Source organism: Vipera ursinii (genome assembly GCF_947247035.1).
Source record: "Vipera ursinii genome assembly, chromosome: 3".
NCBI classification, from domain to species: Eukaryota; Metazoa; Chordata; class Lepidosauria; order Squamata; family Viperidae; genus Vipera; species Vipera ursinii.
Window position 1 is genome coordinate 207,082,553 of NC_139516.1, and position 8,015 is coordinate 207,090,567.

At 47.3% G+C, this 8,015-nt stretch overlaps 1 protein-coding gene across 1 annotated transcript in view; it reads left to right on the top strand.

The window, feature by feature from the left end:
* LOC310638764 (proto-oncogene Mas-like) overlaps positions 1-8,015 on the top strand; it is a 481,088-nt gene that overhangs the window by 268,268 nt on the left and 204,805 nt on the right. The window lies entirely within an intron of this gene.

The following is an 8,015-nucleotide window of genomic DNA, read 5'->3' on the forward strand; positions in this document are numbered from 1 at the left end:
GTTTGAATAGCCTGTAGTTTTTCTGAGGTGGGGTGGATGCCCTGGCTATCTATTTTGTACCCTAGGAATTCAGTGGATGTGACTCCAATAGAGCACTTTTCCCGCTTAAGTTTGAGGCCGGCTTCTCTGAGCCGGCTTAGCACAGCTGACAGCCTGTCAGCTAAGTTCGCTTCGTTTTCTCCGGCGATGAGAACATCGTCGAAGTAGGGGCAGACCCCGGGTATTCCTTTCAGGGTCTTCTCCATGATACCCTGAAATATACCCGGGGCCGCCGATATGCCAAATTGGAGCCTCTTTACCTTAAAGGCACCGCGGTGGGTGACAATTGTCTGGGCCTCCGCAGTGTCCTCAGTGACAGGTAGCTGTAAGTACGCCTGAGCGAGATCGAGCTTGGCGAAAAGGGTGCCCGAGCGGATGGAAGCAAATACGTCCCTTACCGCTGGCACCGGGTAGGCATGGGGGCTGAGGGCTAAGTTGACTGTCGCCTTATAATCAGCGCACAGTCTCACTTCCCCATTAGGTTTGATTGGGGTGACGATAGGGGTCTCCCAGGTTCCCCCTTCTGTGGGCTCAAGCACCCCTAGTCCTACGAGGCGATCAAGTTCGTTTTCGATTTTTTCCTTAAGGGCAAAAGGTACCCTCCTGGCTCTTATCTTAACTGGTTGGATTGCAGAGTCTAACTGTAAGGAGATGGGGGGACCCGTGTATTTCCCTAAAGTGCCATCGAAAACGTCGGCGAATTTATCGCAAACGGCTTCTAGGCTGGGTGTTAGGATGGTGTTAACCCCAGTTAAAGCGATACCTAATGGACTGAACCAGTTTAGTCCTATCAAATCGGTGCGGTTCCCTGGTGTGACTAAAACCTCCAGGGGCCCCTTGAACCCCTTGTACTGCACTACGACCCTGGCTTTTCCTTCCACCGGAATGGGGGTTTTCTGGAAGTCAGCTAGGTGTACCTGAGTTTGTTTCAGGGGGATTTGTCCTCGGCCCTTCTGACAGATCTCCTGATAGGTTGTTAGAGAAATTAAGGAAACTGCCGACCCGGAATCTACTTCCATGTGGCAGGGCACCCCCTGAATCCTGACCCAGATCTTAACCTTGGAGCTTATGCTGTTTACCCTGTCCACAATCTCTACCAGGGGCCCTGGGTGGGGTTCTCTGCTGGCCTGGGCAGCTGGCCTACCTGGGGGGTTTGCCTCCACCTCATTGATGTTGTCCCGGCCCTTGCTGCGGCACACTGGCTTGATGTGGCCGGTCTTCCCGCAATTGTGGCATTTCGCGTTCCTAAAACGGCAACCTCCTCGGGCATGATTGCCCCCGCAGCTGGCACAGGCGGCTCGTTGCTCGTAACGCGGAGGCGGTGGAGGGTTCCTGGCTCCCCGGCGGTCCGACGTCTTTCCCCTTCTCGGCTGTCGGTGCTCCATTCGGCGTTGTAGGGCTTCTCCGTCGGTGAAATCTACCGACTCTCCGCTATCGCTGAAGGCTGCGCTTTCCTGGTAGACGGTCGCGGGGGTCTCTGGGGTCGTGTTGGTCGGCTTCTTCTTGTGGTTGTGTTCGTATGCCATGATCTCCCTGGTCAGCTCGGCCAGGTTCATGTCGGGTTTGGACGTCAGTTTTTTTTGTAGCTTCTCGTCCCTCAGACCGATCACCACCTGGTCTCTGATGCGGTCTTCCAGGTCGGGGAAGCAGCAGTTCCTTGCGGCATGCCTGACCCCGGCGATGAATTCGTTGGCGGGCTCGTCCTGCCGTTGTTTCTTTTGCGCGAATTGCACCCGCCAGTATAGTTCTGATCGAGCCGGCATGTAGTATTTGCTCAGCTGGTCCACCAAGTCCGCGTAGGAGACTTCAGTGATGGGCACTGGGCTGAACAACCCGACGGCTGCATCGTACACCGGGGGCCCGCTGATGTACAGCAGAGCGGCGGCCTTTGCTCGGTCGTCAGTGATCTTACTGACGAGGAGGAATCCCTCGACTTGGCCGAGGTGTGATTGCCATCTCTCGGGATGGCGGGTATCAAACTCCCTCACACGGCCGAAGTTTGCCATGTCGTCCGGTCCTGGGTTGCTCCGATGGAAGTTAAAACTTCCGTGACAGCTCTTGCCGGGAACTCCCTTCCTCGGCCGTGACTTCAGCTCCGGAGCGATCCCACCTTCGTCGCCAGTGAAGTAGCCGAAGGACCACTCGGGACGACAGGCTAGTAACAACAGATTTATTTAAGAGCAAAGGCAAACATAGAATAACTTGTCCGGCTTTTATAGCCGGCAGCTGGTAGTGAGGACCAATCAGCGGTGTTCATTTTGGCGCCCTGTCAGGCAGGGACCAATCCGCGTCGTCTTTTGTTGACAGCTCCGGCTTCCGCGTGTCTTGGTGTTTTGACAGCCGCGAGCTGTCAGTGGTTGCGCCTGCGCTGTACGGTGGACGCTTTGACAGCTCAGGCTTCTTCGTAGTCCGGCGTTTGACAGCCGCAAGCTGTCAGTGGTGGCGCCTGCGCGGTGCGGGGAACTTTGACAGCTGTCAAAGTTCCCGCGTGTTTTCTTGTCAGGCTGCTTTTAGTTTATACGCTTGCTGCTGCCGTATTATTTGAACAGTTAACATATATACATCTCTCTCAGGGGATTGTTTACGTATATAACACACATGTTCCTGCCTGAATTTACTCGCCTTGTCTCTTCTTTCAAGAAAAGAACCCAGTACACAACATAAATATTCTTAGCATGGGGCAGAAAAGAAAAAGAGAGAGAGAGAGGGCAAACTTCAAAGACTGTCTTCATTTTCAGAAATAAGAGACTCAGAAGCTATTCTGGTGTTTGGTTCCAGAGTGCAATCCAAAAATCAGAAGCTCTGTGAATTGGAGGGAATTGGCTAGTCAAGCTCTGTGACATGGTTGAACATTTTGAAACATATTTCATGGGTTCACAGTGACCATTTGGGGGCCACCTGACACTTCCTTCCCAAACAAACAAACTTTACTTTCAGCACTGCACATGATTTCTGCAGCTGAGTTTATACATTACACTAAACCAGAATCTGGCTTATCTTTTTTTATACAAACCATGTTTAATGACTTAGCATATTCAATGCACCAAGCCAACAGGGATTAATGCCATCAGCTCTGCTTTAGCAGTGGATGTAAACTTTTTCGAGATTGTTTTAGATACAGCAAAATCTGTGGTCAATGTTGTTCCAAAATATGGGTTTGTTGCCTGGCATCAATAAAGCACGTCAAAGATGGCGATAAATCAGAATTTTTTTATCAATACCACTAAAAAGGAAAAACAAGAAAAAAAACAGCTTGGTTGCACAAAGAGCTCTCTGACCAACTGAAAGGAAAAAAAATAAGTGCAAAAAATGGAAAGACTGTGCTGTAGACTGAAGATAGAGGATATAAGGGAATAAATCCATCAGGACCAGATTCAGCAGTTCATCTGCTTTAAAAAGACAAAGGCCATTCTTGAAGACAAAAAAGTCCACATTCTGGACAGAGAGAACCATTGGTTTGAAAGAGGGGTCAAAGAGACCATCTTTGTCAAAACTGAACAGCCCTCTCTACAGCGGGGGAGGGGTATGATGTCATCTGTTTCCAGTCTACAACACAGACCTTTCAGCAGTGCCAAGAAGGCTCCACACCCATTTGCACTGCTCAGGTGACCCTGAGGACACAGACCCATTTCCCCTACTCAGGTGACCCTGAGGACACAGATAAACCTCCAAGTGGCCTCAACGACTCTCTAAAATAATGCAAATGACCAACTGTCTGCAAGGAGTATAAGTCCTTCGATTCCCCACCATCCAGTCAGTGCTGAGAAAGCTTCTTGGATGAGAAGTGAAATGTCTTCAAAGAAGAACAAGAAAGTCCAGTTGCCTCGTGAAAAAGCACTTTTGGATGTTGAACATCTCCCTAGAGTTGAGCATGGCAGGACAGGGGAAACCTTTATTTTTACCCAAAGCTAAAATAATTCTGAAGCTGGTATGGACATTCTCAGTGCTCTGATCTCAGAATGTTTTTCAGTATGGGCTATTAGCATCCCACTTTACTTACTCCCAAGGATGCAGTGGCTCAGTGGGTTAGGACGCTGAGCTTGTCGATCAGAAGGTTGGCAGTTTGGCGGGTCGAATCCCGAGTGCCGCGTAACAGAGTGAGCACCTGTTTTATGTCCCAGCTTCTGCCAACCTAGCAGTTTGAAAGCACGTAAAAATGCAAGTAGAAAAATAGGGACCACTATGGTGGGAAGGTAACAGCGTTCCATGCGCCTTTGGCGTCTAGTCATGCCAGCCACATGACCATGGAGACGTCCTCGGACAAGCGCTGGCTCTTCGGCTTTGAAACGGAGATGAGCACCGGCCTCTAGAGTCGGAAACGACTAGCACGCATGTGCAGGGGAACCTTTACCTTTTACCTTACTTACTCCATCTTTTGTGCTCCCAGGAGCAAGAAGCTTCTTTGTAGGGTTTCATGTGGACTTGAGAGACACATTCAGAATCTGTTACAAAAGCCTTCCCCGAGCCTTGGGAAAGGAAATAGGAAAAGTCTCAGGTGATATAAGAAGAAGGGATGAAAAAGAAGAGTAGAACTTTATTGAGACTGGTTTTTATGACCAGTATCTTAATGGTCTGTTTCCTTGGTCTAGAGAAACTTCAAGGACTAATAGTGGCAGCTCCCTCAGTGCCTTCTAATTTTCTTTCATCAGAGTAGACCTTAATCAAATCATTTTAACAGAAAATGTAGAGTGCTTTTGTTTCCTGAGCTATACAGAAAACTATTGCTTCTTTTATGAACTCTTGATCTCTAGTGTCTAGCATCCCCAGGGAAGAAATGAAAAAGAGAGATCCAATTTTTCCCTTTCTTGCTTCTCTTCCTTCTGCAGTTGAATTGCCCATTAATGGCAATTTAAAGATTAAAAAGGTATAACTTTTTCATACCGGGAAGAATTGCAGAGTTCAGCCAAACACTAATGGTTTGGAATTTAATGGCTTTATGAGGAATGTCTTGAAGAATTGAGGTCTCACTCTTCTTGAGCCCAAACCTTCTTTGTGTTTACACTTTATTTATTTATTTTATTTAATAATATTTATATACTGCCCTTCTCCCGAAGGACTCAGGGCGGTGAACAGGGCAAGAATAAAAATACAAAGTTACAAAAATTAAAAAAGGATTAAATATATGCCCACTAAAACAGTCAATACAATATTAAAACCCCAATAAAACAACAATAAAAAACCCCACCAATCCCCCATCAGGCCAGGCCAGCTTGTTCGAATAAGAATGTTTTTAGATCGCGGTGAAAGGAGCAAAGATCGGGCGCCATCCGGAGCTCCACCGGTAACTGATTCCATAGTTCCGGGGCGCCCACAGAGAAGGATCTCCCCCTGGGGGCCACCAATCGACATTCTCTGACCGGTGGCACCCTAAGGAGGCCCTCTCTGTGGGAACGCACAGGGCGCAGGGAGGTTGATGCCGGCAGCAGGTGTTCCCTAAGGTACTCCGGACCCCTGCCATGTAGGGCTTTAAACACCATTACTAGTACCTTGAATCACTTTGCTGACAATCCTGGGAGAAGAGGAGGAGACTTATTCCAATGCCAGATCAGAGATTACACTGAAGACCTCCTGAAATAGGACAACTCAGTAGAATTTGGATATCAAAAGGTAGGCACTCTCTGAATTTATGCATCCATACTTGGAATGTCTTCTCCGTGACCGATTATGTGCCTTCGATGACAATTTTAGCAAGCACATAGACATTCTTCATGATGATCTGCCCCTCCATCTTTGATGCTGCTTCCCCCCCGCTTTTCCATGCCTCCTAATTCAACACCCCCATCCCACAATGATTGTGATAGCTTCAACAAAATTTTTAGACTCACTTGGAGTTCAGCACCCTGAACTATCTTTTGCTTCCATCAACATGATCCTCTACCTAAAGGCAGACCAATTGCAGCTGAAAGGAGCAATAAGTTAGCAAACAATAACAACAATCGCAAAGTGTATCTCACTTTGATGCTTAAGGGTCTTAATACTAATACATTTTCTATAATACAGAAAATAGAATGAGAGAGGCAGGCCGGAAATAAAAATAATGCTACCTTTTTAGGACCTCCTTTGGAAAAATATTGAGTTTACATTTAACTAAAGAGAATCATCACGTTCAAGTCACAAATTCATTCGTCGGACGTTTTGCATTTACTATAAGCTCTTGTTTCAATGGCAGGCAATTAGCCGATTGATCCTCTCTTCTGCTCAGCAATGAAAATGATTAAATTTAAACCCTATGGACCCTATAGAAACAAAAGGTTCCATCTTCTCAGTTGTAGAATAGGAAAACAAGAGAAGCCCTTGGTGCTCTCTGAGCTTGTTTTCTTGCAGATGTTTCATTATCAAAACTAAGCAGCATCACTTGTGCTGTGAGATTTTCTCTCAGGTTTATATTCCAGTGGCTTGCCCTGTCAATGTTGTGATTCAGGGTCAGCCTGTGGGTTCGGCAGTTGGGTCAGACGACTCAGAGGAGGAGGAGGGGGGGTGTTGAAGAGCTGATGAGAGCCCTCAGCAGGCCCCTCCCACCTGGTCACGACACAGACCCAGCTGTGTGAGCCTGACAGCGTGGATGAAGATGTCCCACAGCTGGCCCTGTTCAAGGACGCCCGACGCAGGAGGCAGTCAATCAAGAGTAAACAGAGGAAGGCAATGGGGCTCCTCAGAAGGAGGCAGAGAGAAGCCACGCCCTGAACTGTATTTAAGGGGGAATGTGTGGGAGGGCTGGTTTGCTGAAGGCAACCGCTTGAAAAGCTCCTGTTTCATAGCTCCTGTTTCATGGTTGGTGTCTGTTTTATGTTAATAAATTTGGCAGGCTTTATTCCAGCCTCTTGCCGTTTGTAAAGGGGTTGTCCCTGCCTTTTCTGCAGGGCCGGTAGCAGGCTGGTACAGAACAGTCAATATTGGAGGGAGTGGTCTTATCCGTTCTTTGGCTGGGCTGTTTACTGTTAGCTTCTTTGGCAGTTCCTTGATTGGGATGTCGTTACTTGCTCGTTGCTCTGATGTTAATGTTGGAATTAATCTATGCTCATCTGGGTGCTGATTGATGGTGGAGATGTGCTTGGGCTTTTGGGCTAGTTCAGGGGTAGGCAACCTTGGCTCTTTTATGACTCGTGGACTTCAACTCCCAGAATTCCTGAGCCAGCATGGGTAGCTCAAGAATTCTGGGAGTTGAAGTCCACGAGTCGTAAAAGAGCCAAGGTTGCCTACCCCTGGGCTAGTTGATTGACTCTTTTGCATATTATATAGATATTGGTTATGTTTATGTGCCTTATGTCTATATCTAAGACACATATCTCTATCTTAGACATATCTAAGACTTATGCATCTTAAACGTCTTTAGGCAGTGATGGGATTCAGCCCGTTCGCACCACTTCGGCAGAACCGGTAGGTAATTTTTTTGTTGCCCAGGCCCAGAATGGACTTCCGGAAGCGGCATCCACGCAGAGAACTGGTTGTTCACATATCTGAATCCTACCACTGATCTTAGGGAATGAAAAGATGTAGGAGCCTCTTCACCAGCAATATTTTTGATCAACAATTTTTGAATTGCGAGCTGCCCAGAGTTGTCTGCTAAGATAGATAGATAGATAGATAGATAGATAGATAGATAGATAGATAGATAGATAGATAGACAGACAGACAGACAGACAGACAGACAGACAGACAGACAGACAAACAAACAAACAAATGCATTGTTGCATAGCTAAAGACTAAAGATGGTAAGGCCTGGGGGGGGGGGAAATGGAAAAATTGGGAACAAAAAAGGTGTGGTTCCCCCCCCCTTTTTCCCCCAAAGCAATTTGGGGAAAAACGAGGAAAAAAACAGATGCTATAACTCAGCTTACTACCTTCATAAGAGCCCTGTTGGATTCAGCAAGGTTTATCTTAGTCTACTGAACTATTTCTAGAATGGGCCAAGCAGATGTTTCTACGGCATCTGGGAAGGTTTGAGATGTACCCCTCTCCCTTGCAGTTATTATCTA